We start from the raw sequence: 13,494 nt of genomic DNA, 5'->3' as shown, positions 1-13,494 counted from the left end.
TTGCCTACCTGGAGTTGACACACAGACACACTTAGCTGCAAATGAAAATGGGAAATGTCTTTATTTTAAAGGGCTATGTGCTCAACTAAAAGTCATCTCTTCTGTTACTAAGAAACAGAGGTAGAATGGATATTAGGGGACAACAAATAGTCTTTGCTTCAGAGGTGAACAGGCAATTTATGTATCTCCTCACCCTAAAAAAATAATGAAAATATAAAAACATATTTAACTTGAAAATAAGTTTTAAATTTAAGATGTTAAAGAAATATAATGAGATACTTCCCCTCTCCATCAAATTGGCAATTTTTTTCTTTTTAAAAACTGTACCTCTGATAAAGAATTTAAGGAAATGGATACTCTTATCCATCTACCTTCAGTGGAAAAATAAATTGATATAATTTGGGTGGACAATTTGGCAATATAATTTAAAATGTTTATCCCATTTGATCCATGTATTTCATATCCAGGGATTTATTCTAAGCCAATAGATGTGTACATAAACATTTATGGTTAATAATGTCAGCATAGAGGGATAAGTTAAATAAAATACAGTAAGCCATATTATGGACTCCTTTGAAACCATTAAAATTGTATGTTAGAAGAATACTTAATGATGTGAAGAATTCCTCATAATATGTTCTGTGAAAGAGTCTGGTTACAAAAAAATATACACTATAGCATTTAAGTTGTATTTATATGTATACACATCTAAAATGCTAGCAGGATATTAATAGTGATTATTTTTAAATAAGGAGAGTGAGTTTTATTTTCTTGCATATGCTTTTCTATATTTTTTCTGTATTTGCCAAACTCTTTACAATGAACCTGACCAATTTTCATAATTGAATAAAAATAAATGTTAAGGAAGAAAAGAATAATATTTTATCATCCAAAAACAACTAGAAGAGAGATGTTGGGGATAAATATCCTACACCTGAAAAGGAAGAAAAGCCCACAGACTATATTCTGCTTATGAATGATTTTACCTCTTACAAACTGTACTTCATGGTTGCTGGGGGATAAGTTTGCTTATAACCTGAATAGCATTTTTCATGAAATCAATTTTTTCATCATAATAGTAGGGACTGAAAGCTATTCAGTGAATAGGTATAGTTGCCATCTAAGAGGTGAAATTAGGGTACCTGTTGCCATAGAGACAGACAGTGGAAATCACTTATTGTTCCAATTCTCTTTTAAGCTAAGAAAGAAAAATCACTCACTGAGAGGGGAGCCTGGTCCCCTGGAGCTGGGCCTGTAATAAGCAGAAAAGCACCTGGTCTGTGGTTGGCCAATTTCCATTTCACATCCCCAAGCGTCCCATGGTGTTGATACCACATCTGCTGGCCAAATATGAACATCAGCCGTTTCTCATTTGTATTTCTAAAATGCAATTTCTAATTGCAGGTACAGCATGGTTTTCCAAAGCTTAAAATAAAAGTCTATAGTGGAAAGCAGAAATACTTCTTTTTATTTAATTTAATTTAATTTTTTGGCCGTGCCACGTGGCTTGTGGGATCTTAGTTCCCCAACCAGGGAGTGAACCTGGGCCCTCGGTAGTGAAAGCGTGGAGTCCTAACCACTGGACTGCCAGGGAATTCCCATGGAAAGCAGAAATACATCTAATGAAGTGTTCATTTATAGTTCCCTATGGAAATGATTTTTCATTTTGGTAGGGAATTAAGTGTAAATATCCCTGTACCAAATGGTAAACTTGGCAGATTGTGGACATAATCAAAAATACTGTTAATGTCTCAGCTGGTTATTTCTTTTCTGGGGTGCTGTGGATAAGGACCAGATACATGCCAGGATGATCTTGAAACACCATTTTTACTTTAGGATTTGCATTGTATTGGTTGGCATCTTTAGTACTCTTGGTGTATTCATGTTAGTATTTATTTTAAAGATGTCTTTTAAGATACTCTGCAGATCCAGAGTGATCATTTAAAAATGTAAATCAGATCATATCACTTTCCTGCCTCCAGTGGCTTCCCATTAAAATAAAACTGAAACTCCTTACTGTGGCTTATAGGGCCAATTATGACCTAGTCTTGCCTACCTATCTCACCTGCTTCTCCCTGCCTCACCCCCATACACTCTCTCCTGCTCACTCCACCCAGTCGCATGGGCTTTCAGACTCAGCTTGTTCCCATCTCCAGGCCATTTTACTTGCAGTTCCCTCTGCTTGGAGTGTCCTTCTCTTGCATGGATAGTTGCTTCTTATCTCTTAATTCTTAGCTCAAATGTCATATCCTCAGAGACGCCTTCCCTAACCACTGTCTCCAACAGTCACTCTATCACATAACCCTATTTGATTTCCATTATCTTACTTGGCAGTATTGAAAATACTTGATTTTTTGTTTAATTTCTGTCCTTTTCCTTTACCCTCAATTTGAGTATACACTCCAGGAGGGCAGAGAAGCTGTCTGCCTTGCTTACTATTGTTAACTCTAGCACCTAAAACACTGCTGACACATAGGATGTTATCAATTAATGTTAGTTGAATAAAATATAAGTAGATGCATCTATATAGTTGGTGAAAGTAATGTAGTTCCCATGCTATCTTTGAATGTGCTTTATGGTAAATCTTTAAATCCCCTTTGTTTTATCTCTATGACCCTACTCTAGTGAAATTGTTCCCTGTCTTACACATACAGTTGGAAACCTATAGACTAAGGCAAAACTATGGAGACAGGGAAAAAGATCAGCAGCTGCAAGGGGCTGGGGGGCAAGATAGGGTGAGGGAGGGCATTTTTAGGCCAGTGAAACTATTCTGCATAACAGTATAATAGTGGATACATGTCATTATGCATTACCCCAAACCCATAGAATGCACAACACAAAGAGTTAACCCTAATGTGAACTATGAACTTTAGCTAATAATAAAGTATCCATATTGGCTCATCAATTGTAGTAAATATGCCACACTAATGCAAGATGTTAACAGTGGGGAAAACTGGGGGTGAGGTGGGGTGAGAGGGTACATGGGAACTCGCTGTACTTTCTGCTCAACTTTTATGCAAACCTAAAACTTCTAAAACTAAAGCCTAAAAAAGACCCACACAGACTATTAATAAAAACTTATTTGGGTGACTAAGGCAGAAGACGAATCTAGGGTATATTGCCTGGTGGTGGTGGTAGGGGAAAGGTATCCCCAAATGAGCAGCTTGTGTGCTCGACTTAGGCTCAAGTTGCTTAAAGATTTCTCAAAAATGGTGATGAACTGTATAGATGCCATCCAAGAGGGGATGTTGTAACCACTAAAAAAAGAATACAGATTATGTTTAGAATAAAAAGCAACCTGAAATCATTTCTGAACAGATACAAATGTTTGGCCTATTTCAGTATCAAAAGAAACAAATCAGGCAACCAGGTAACCTACATTTATTGAAAGTCAACCTGAGTGCATCAGACTCTACTACTTATCATCAGGAAATAAAATGAAAATATGCTAGAAAACATTGACCTTGAGTTCATCTGCACAGATTTTTTTTTTTCTAAATTTAGCTTTTCCCTAATGACCTGAGATGGTCCTATTCTTTACCAAACACTGGCTAATTTAATATTTGGAAATATTTCCTCTAGAGGGTTTTGGAAATTCAGTCTTAAAAGTCATCTTATACTGAAATTAAAATTATAGTATCTGTGTTGGTATGAAGGAATCAAAAGACAAATATATCCATAATAGAGTGGATTTATTTACATGGCATAATTTCAGAAGACACCCCCCACCCCCATTTCATATCTTATTTATTTATTTTTTAAAATTATTTATTTATTTATTTTTTGGCCGTGTTGGGCCTTCGTTTCTGTGCGAGGGCTTTCTCTAGTTGCGCCAAGTGCGTGGGCCTCTCACTATTGTGGCCTCTTTTGTTACGGAGCACAGGCTCCAGATGCGCAGGCTTAGTAGTTGTGGCTCACGGGCCTAGTTGCTCCGTGGCATGTGGGATCTTCCCAGACCAGGGCTCGAACCCGTGTCCCCTGCATTAGCAGGCAGATTCTCAACCACTGCACCACCACGGAAGCCCTCATATCTTATTTAAGACATATATTCTCTATCTGCTTACTGGTTGAAATTTCAAAATTATAATAAATTCCTTAGGGTTAAGACATTTAATCTCTTTAAAAATGCAAAAACATCTCAGTAAGTAGTAACACATTGGGTTATCAGTAATTTGTACCTTTGGATGGTTGTAACCTATCCTGTCCTACAGGCAGTTTTTTACCTGGGGAAAGGAAGAGATCCTAATGACAGAGTGTTCCCCAAGTCTGGGTAAGGTGGGGGTGAAGTTGCTCAAATAATTGCAATTTTACTGAAGAGCATCCCTGTCTACAATCTCCCTCAATGCTCTGAATAGAGATGTAGCTACGTAAATGCCTGGCTGATATTTAGGGCAACAAAAGCAGAGGTGACTTTCCTGATTGATATATCAAATACATGTCACAGACAGAGGTGGGAAGTGACAGCTTCTGAAAAGCACTAAAGCAAACTGGGAACATTATTAATCAATAACTCAAGCAAGTAGAACAGGGTCTAAACACTGAAGATGGAATTGATGTCTCCTTCCCAGGCTAAAGACACACAGAGGAGAGCTGTGGTGGTAGACTCCTTGCCGCAGTGCCATTTTGGTGGCTCTGTGGTCATCAGAGTTTTTCAGAAACTCCCCAAACCTTAATTTAAAATCAGAATGCCATTTCTAAGTGACTTGTCCCTTTATTGCCCTGCGATTTGCGGGGGGAGGTGGGGGGGAGTGGGGCGGGGGTGGAGATCTGGTCTCTGAAAGAGCAAGCATCACTTCCCCACTCTAGATTTTTCACGTTCTCTAAGAAAATATCCACTAATGTAGGTAATGTAGGTCATAGCATCACTGCTAAGTCTTTTACGGCTGTTAAAGTAGTATAATTATGTTTTGCAAATAAAAGGTAAGGTTTTCTTTTTTTGTTTAGGATTAACTTTGGGGTTGTTAAAAATAAAAGTTAGTTACTGAAAGAATTGCTTAGTGCTAGAGCCAGGAACGGAGATGTTTAATTTTACAAACATTTACTGAGTTTCTCCCCTGGGCAGCCATCTGTGTTCATGCAGTGGGAGGTACAGCAGCCCCTGTGCTCCAGTAGCTTACAGTCAGGGCAGGCGACCTGGTAAGGTCCAAATCTGGCTTACAAGTGGATCATTGGTGATCCGCTTATGTTCCTCATCATTGAACACAAGGTTGTAACAGTGGGTGATTACATTGGGAAATACATTGCAATTTCAGTAGAACACTATCAAAATTTCTTTGGCTAGGTTAGACTTTTTTCCTTCTACAGTGGTGCTTTTAATGCATGGACATTGTACATTATTTTCAAAACCCATCTCTAGCCTCAGCCCTAAAATTTTACTTTAATCACACTTCTACATTTGATTACAGGACATCACCTAGGTGTCTCAAGGACAAACAATAGAAATTTAATAGGTCAAAAACTGGGTTCATGTTTTAGTTCCCTAGGTATTCATTTTTCCTTTTCTGATCCCTGCAGAAGATAACACCAAGCCAATGGTCCTCAATTCCTCCAAGTGATTTTCAAATGTTCTTTCTCTCTCTATATATTAACTCCAATGAGGTCCTTTTTCAAGTTTTTGGCCGCACCCCACGGCATGTGGGATCTTAGTTCCCTGACCAGGGATTGAACTCACGCCTCCTGCATTGGAAGGCAGAGTCTTAACCACTGGACTGCCGGGGAAGTCTCGAGGTCTTCTTTTTTAAAAAAAAAATTATTGAAGTATAGTTGATTTGCAATGTTGTGTTAATTTCTGCTGTACAGCAAAGTGACTCAGTTATATATACATACATAGATACATATACACACATACATATATATTCTTTTCCATTATGGTTTGTCACAGGATATTGAATATAGTTTCCCATGCTATATAGTAGGACCTTGTTATTTATCCATCCTATATATAAATAGTTTGCCTCTGCTAATCCCAAACTCCCAATCCTTCCCACCCCTAGCTCCTCTCCCCCTTAGCAACCACAAGTCTGTTCTCTATATCTGTGAGTCTGGTTTTGTTTCGTAGATAGGTTCATTTGTGTCATGTTTTAGATTCCACATATAGGTGATATCATATGGTATTTGTCTTTCTCTTTCTGACTTACTTTGCTTAGTATGATAATCTCTAGGTCCATCCATGTTGCTGCAAATGGCATTATTTCATTCTTTTCTATGGCTGGGTAATATTCCATTGTGTGTATGTGTACATATATATATATGTCTTGGCTATCCTATAAGGTCTTTTTATTTACAATTCAATATCAATGAGAGCTACTGCTTCTTTCGTCACCGTATTTCTCATGTGTATCCATTTCCTTACATTGACACAGCCAAGGTTCTCAACAGGCTCTCTTCTCCTCCCACCTGAATTTTTCAATAGGCTGACTAGTCCTCCATCTAGTCTCTACCTTTCTCTAATTCAACAATGGGAATAATCATCCTCAGATTCTATTTTTGATTTTTAACTAGCCTTGCAAAGCCTTCACCCACCATGCTGCCTGTTTTGCCACCCTCAACTCCCATTTCCTTTTATTTGAACCTTCTCCTTCAGTCAAGCTGATTTATTTGCCACATACTTTTCATTCTCCATCCTTTGTATTTCTATTCTGTACCACCTCAAATGACTTCCTAGCCTTAATTCCCTCTCCATCAACCTAAGCCCAGCCCTTTGTCCTAACCTCTTGCAAAACTGACTTTAAGAAAAAATTAATTTATTGACTTTATTCACGGCATTCAACTCATACCAACTATAAAGAATTTTAGTAGATTGTGTGCGATACAGAGATGAATAAACAGAGATAGGTATCAGCACAAATAGCCATAGTGCAAAGCATGACAGCTCTTTCAACCAAGAGAAATGTAAGTAAAATGAGATGGGAGCATGTATATTTGCCGCTTGTAACACAAGTTTCTCTTTTGATGTATCATTTTGTGTATGTCTTTAGGCTTTTGATTAGTCAATTCAACAAACACATTTTGCACACATGTCACTACTATGCAAGTTGCTGGAGGAAAGAAATGGTATGAAGCAAAATTTCTGTCCTTGAGGAATGGGAAATGCTGATAGGAAGGCGAGATTTACACTTAAAAAGGGGAAGGACAGAGTCACACAGTGTTCAGACAGTGAACCAGATGATGTTTTATGTCCTGAGCTGGAGCCTAAGGACCTTGAGTCCTTATGGTGGACTTTTCACAGTGACTTGTAATATACTATACCCCCTCCCTGACTTTCACCCCGTCTCACCCAGTGCTCAGCAGAATTTTATTTGCAAATAGTTTTGAAAGAAAAATGTTGTCTAAACTTTGTATATTTTTTCTTTAGATACCTGAATTTTTACTTTTCTGTTGTTCTCACCTGTCTAATTTTTCATGCGGAGTCAAGAAGTATTGCCTAACATATTTTGGTCCTCTTAAGTGTTTTAAATTAATGTGAACACTTTTGGGTAGTTAGTGTTTTAAACATAGCAATCAGAGGTGGAATAGTTACAGGGGATTGCAACTGTAAAAAATACACCCAAAGCATTCTCTGAAGTTGACTGCTGTGCTGAATTATTTAACATTAACATAAAAGTTAAAACTTTGCTATGATATGAGCGACAGATTTTCTGAACATAAAATCAAAGCAACCTAGAGAACATGAGTCAAGGGTTATTTAAGCTTTTCCTCTGTTGTGATTTGGAGAACTGTTGATTATGTTAGCATGACTAGGAATCTAGCAAAAAGAGCTAATCAGTATCTTTTATCACTCTTGCAATGGAATCAATACACTGGCCGGTATCACAATTAAGCCAAACATAATGGCTGGATTAAATACAGTCTCTTCTCTCAGGATGGGAAAAAGTTGTCAACAGTCCCCCAATGTAGTTTTACTTATTGGAATAAATTTAGATTGAAATTAAGTCAAAGGCACTCTCTCTCCATATGAAGTTTGTGTGAAACTTTATATTAGTTTGCATTTTAAAAAGTACATTGGGTTGTGTAGTAATGGAACCTGGAAAAAAAAGAACAGCCCACTGGCATGTGCTCAACCAGAGCTGGTTATTTAAAAACAAGGTGTTGTGCACTTAGTGCATTGAAACTTCTTTTAGTCTTGGGTGTGGCAATGTCTTGTGATACATTTTCTGTATATTGGGGGAAATGTCAGCATCTTGAGAGTTGGCAGCATTTCCACTTGGTACCAGGGTCCCAAGGACACAGGATATCACAGATGCATCAATAAGTAAGTATCTCAGGGGGCCTCCTTTGTGGAATATTGTGCACGCATCCTCAAAGTTTGCTTTGAATTCCTGACTATTCAAGTTCTTGAAACAGTTTTAGTTTAAGTCAGTGTGAGATCGTCAAATTGGCCTGAAAATTCTGGAGAAAGTTCATGAAGTTTAGTAACCTGGTAATTTTATGAATGAACTAAATTTTAATCATAGTGGGATAAAAACAAACATTTCTAATGATTACTCAAGATATAGCTGACAACTATATTTTGGAAACAGAACAACTGGAGAAAAGAAAAGGTAAAATGATCCTTTTATGCAGAAAGCTGTTCATGCAGTAGATCCTATTACTGATGTGGAGACAGAGGTCCTTTGGCCTGCCCTGTGTGAGTTCCCCTGTCCTGCTCTATTATAAATCAGGCTAGGAAAAGTGATTCAGAGCTGGTTCCAGGACAGAGAATACTTACTTCATCACATACACCAAAGGTAGTGGATTTCCAGTAAGCTTGCAAATGTTCTAACCTTATATTTGTTCCTGTTTCACCAAAAATTAGCAGTCTTATAGGATTGACTTTGCTTAAAACCAAAAGATGCCCATCTATCAAGAGTGCTTTTTAACCATCTGATTTAAAATGTTTAAGTAAATTAAAAATTAAGGGAAATTATCTTCATTCTACTTAGCAAATATATTTGTAACAACAATCAGATATTAAAATGTACCAAGTTTAATAAAATTCAAGTTTTATTTTAAACAATTTGAACAGATGAGCCACTATAGAACTAAAAACTAAAACCCAGCATTTTGATTAGAAGGAAGATAGAGATAGATTAATTATTTCAGTCTTCTTAATACATCTAGAGCAGATTGACTTTTTCTTGACTTACATATTCTTAAATGATTGCCTTTCCAAATTTGATAACTCCTTCCTGAAAAAACAGTGGACACAAGTAAGTACATTGCTTACTAGGTTTCATAGGAAGAATATCTATACTGGTTCGTGTGTGTTGCAAGTTAGACTTGGAGGGGGAAGCAGTCATGGCAAAAATGTTTCATGTTGCTCTACTTGGTCAATTCTAATGTATAAAATGTTAATACCAACTTGCACTTGAAATAGGAATTCTACACTCTAATATAATATTAGCATCACAGAACAGTTTATAATGTCTGCACCTCAAGAATGCCTGAGTTCTAGTCTAAACTTTCCACTAACTAGCCATGTGGCTTAAGGTAAGTCAATGGGGCTGAGTTTTTTCATTTGTAAAATGGGGTTGTCCATGACAGATGGTTGTTAAGGTTACTTCTACATGTAAAGTTCTGTGGTTCTAAGAACTTAGATGTAATTCAGGATAAAATTGGCATCTATGGAAGGTTTCTGAGTCATGATTTAATGAAATCTCATCTTTTCAGTACCATTAAATAGTTACATTGACTCTACAATGATCCTAGGCAATTAGTCAAACTCCCTATTGAGCTGGGAAGACAGTTTTTTTTCACACAGGCGAGACAATTTAATCTACCTTTGAGTAAAAGCATTACTGTTCCCTTCAGTAAAGGTTTTGTTTTAAATAAATGATTTTGATCTTAACTGAGAACTTTACACTCCCCAGTTCAGGACATATCTAATGCTTAAAGTAATGCCAACCTTTATCTGGGTAAGTCCTCTATTCTTTTAGATTCAAAGCCGTGGCTAGGAAATAAGATGCATTAGGAGATATTCATGTGACAGAACCAAAGAAAAGCTCTTTGTATTACTATAACAGCAAAGGCAACTGGGAGCTCAGGCTGAGACATCAGATATGTAAATCAGGCTGCTGCCAGATTCTATCGACTGAGTCAATCCAGCCTTGGCTGGCTGTCTACTGACTACCCAGCTGGGGGATTATCTGAAGATATGCTTCTCACCTTCTCTCCTTGGCTTTAGCACTTTGTATTTCATTTCCGTCAGGATCTGTAGAGATCTAGGAAGGAGATGAAACTCAAATCAACCATTTTTCCTTCCTAACAACTTAGATAAATTACTTAGCTGGGGAGAAAGATTGAAGTTGTTGATTTAAATGTGGTTTGGAATTGTTGGTACATTTCAGCCATCCATCTAATTTGTTTTCTCTATAACTACTAAGAATTGAAAGTTGACTACAGTAAATAGAATAAAATTATTCTTCTAAATACAATGGAAACTGTTACCATAGAGAAGAGGATCAAATGCTCTTATGACAAAAGTTTACATGAGCAATGATTTTAAGTTCTGAGAATATTAATTATGAGGTGTTTTAAAGTTATAACTTTTGTTACTAAAGGTTTTAAAGTTATCCTCGGGGATAATCTTCTATGTTGAAGGTTAAATCACACTTGACTATCTCTTTATGAAGTGATCTATTAGACAATGGGAAAAACAAACTTCTTACACTATGGGGTTAACAAATATTTACTTGGAAGATTTTGAAGAGAACTTGAATCATAGTGTTTGTTGTATGTTTTAGTTCTGAATTTAGTTTGCCTCAAATAAGTAATAAAGTTTTAAAATTTATTTTCTGATACTTGAGTATTACATTTTCCATAGGTATAATCCTCTTAAAAGCTGTATGTTTAGTTTTCACTACTCAATTTGAAAGGGAATTAAGAACATGTAAGGTGGATAGCCTCATCCACCAGAGGTCAGACAGCAGAAGCAAGAAGAACTACAGTCCTGCAGGCTGTGGAACAAAAACCACATTCACAGAAAGATAGACAAGATGAAAAGGCAGAGGGCTATATACCAGATGAAGGAACAAGATAAAACCCCAGGAAAACAACAAAATGAAATGGAGATAGGAAACCTTCCAGAAAAAGAATTCAGAATGATGACAGTGAAGATGATCCAGAACCTCGTAAAAAAAAAATGGACGCAAAGATCGAGAAGATGCAAGAAATGTTTAACAAAGATCTAGAAGAATTAAAGAATAAACAAACAGAGATGAACAATACAATAACTGAAATGAAAAATACACTAGAAGAAATCAATAGCAGAATAACTGAGGCAGAAGAACGGATAAGTGACCTGGAAGACAGGATGGTGGAATTCACTGCTGCAGAACAAAATAAAGAAAAAAGAATGAAAAGAAATGAAGACAGCCTAAGAGACCTCTGGAACAATATTAAATGCAACAACATTTGCATTATAGGGGTCCCAGAAGGAGAAGAGAGAGAGAAAGGACCCGAGAAAATACTTGAAGAGATTATAGTCGAAAACGTCCCTAACATGGGAAAGGAAATAGCCACCCAAGTCCAGGAAGCACAGAGAGTCCCATACACGATAAACCCAAGGAGAAACACTCCGAGACACATAGTAATCAAATTGGCAAAAATTAAAGGCAAACAAAAATTATTGAAAGCAGCAAGGGAAAAATGACAAATAACATACAAGGGAACTCCCATAAGGTTAACAGCTGATTTCTCAGCAGAAACTCTACAAGCCAGAGGGAGTGGCATGATATATTTAAAGTGATGAAAGGGAAGAACCTACAACCAAGATTACTCTACCCGGCAAGGATGTCATTCAGATTCGATGGAGAAATCAAAAGTTTTACAGACAAGCAAAAGCTAAGAGAATTCAGCACCACCAAACCAGCTCTACAACAAATGCTAAAGGAACTTCTCTAAGTGGGAAACACAAGAGAAGAAAAAGACCTACAAAAACAAACCCAAAACAATTAAGAAAATGGTCATAGGAACATACATATCAATAATTACCTTAAATGTGAATGGATTAAATGCTCCAACAAAAAGACACAGGCTTGCTGAATGGGTACAAAAACAAGACCCATATATATGCTGTCTACAAGAGACCCACTTCAGACCTAGGGACACATACAGACTGAAAGTGAGGGGATGGAAAAAGATATTCCATGCAAATGGAAATCAAAAGAAAGCTGGAGTAACAATGCTCATATCAGATAAAATAGATGTTAAACTAAAGAATGTTACAAGAGACAAGGAAGGACACTATATAATGATCAAGGGATCAATCCAAGAAGAAGATATAACAATTATAAATATATTTGCACCCAACATAGGAACACCACAATACATAAGGCAACTGCTGACAGCTCTAAAAGAGGAAATCGACAATAACACAATAATAGTGGGAGACTTTAACACCTCACTTACACCAATGGACAGATCATCCAAACAGAAAATTAATAAGGAAACACAAGCTTTAAATGACACAATAGACCAAATAGATTTAATTGATATTTATAGGACATTTCATCCAAAAACAGCAGATTACATTTTCTTCTCAAGTGTTCAAGGAACATTCTCCAGAATAGATCACATCTTGGGTCACAAATCAAGGCTCAGTAAATTTAAGAAAAATGAAATCATGTCAATCATCTTTTCTGACCACAATGCTATGAGATTAGAAATCAATTACCGGGAAAAAAAAAACGTAAAAAACACAAACACATGGAGGCTAAACAATACGTTACTAAATAACCAAGAGATCACTGAAGAAATCAAAAAATACCTAGAGACAAATGACAATGAAAACACGACTATCCAAAACCTATGGGGTGCAGCAAAAGCAGTTCTAAGAGGGACGTTTATAGCTATACAGTCCTACCTCAAGAAACAAGAAATATCTCAAATAAACAATCTAACGTTACACCTAAAGGAACTAGAGAAAGAAGAACAAACAAAACCCAAAGTTAGCAGAAGGAAAGAAATCATAAAGATCAGATCAGAAATAAATGAAATAGAAATAAAGAAAACAATAACAAAGATAAATAATACTAAAAGCTGGTTCTTTGAGAAGATAAACAAAATTGATAAACCATTAGCCAGACTCAACCAGAAAAAGAAGGAGAGGACTCAAATCAATAAAATTAGAAATGAAAAAGGAGAAGTTACAACAGACACAACAGAAATACAAAGTGTCGTAAGAGACTACTACAAGCAGCTCTATTCCAATAAAATGGACAACCTGGAAGAAATGGACAAATTCTTAGAAAGGTATAACCTTCCAAGACTGGACCAGGAAGAAACAGAAAATATGAACAGACCAATCACAAGTCATGAAATTGAAACTGTGATTAAAAATCTTCCAACAAACAAAAGTCCAGGACCAGATGGCTTCACAGGTGAATTCTAGCAAACATTTAGAGAAGAGCTAACACCCATCCTTCTCAAACTCTTCCAGAAAATTGCACAGGAAGGAAAACTCCCAAACTCATTCTATGAGGCCACCATCACCCTGATACCAAAACCAGACAAAGA

General features: G+C 36.7%; 1 protein-coding gene across 5 annotated transcripts in view; it reads left to right on the top strand.

Annotated features, from left to right (window-relative positions):
- The window catches only part of PLCL1 (phospholipase C like 1 (inactive)), a 388,297-nt gene that overhangs the window by 319,378 nt on the left and 55,425 nt on the right, over positions 1 to 13,494 (top strand). The window lies entirely within an intron of this gene.

This window comes from Balaenoptera borealis, assembly GCF_965194805.1.
Source record: "Balaenoptera borealis genome assembly, chromosome: 6".
Taxonomy (NCBI): domain Eukaryota; kingdom Metazoa; phylum Chordata; class Mammalia; order Artiodactyla; family Balaenopteridae; genus Balaenoptera; species Balaenoptera borealis.
Note: the sequence above shows the minus strand (reverse complement) of the source record. Positions and strands in the feature narration are given on the sequence as shown.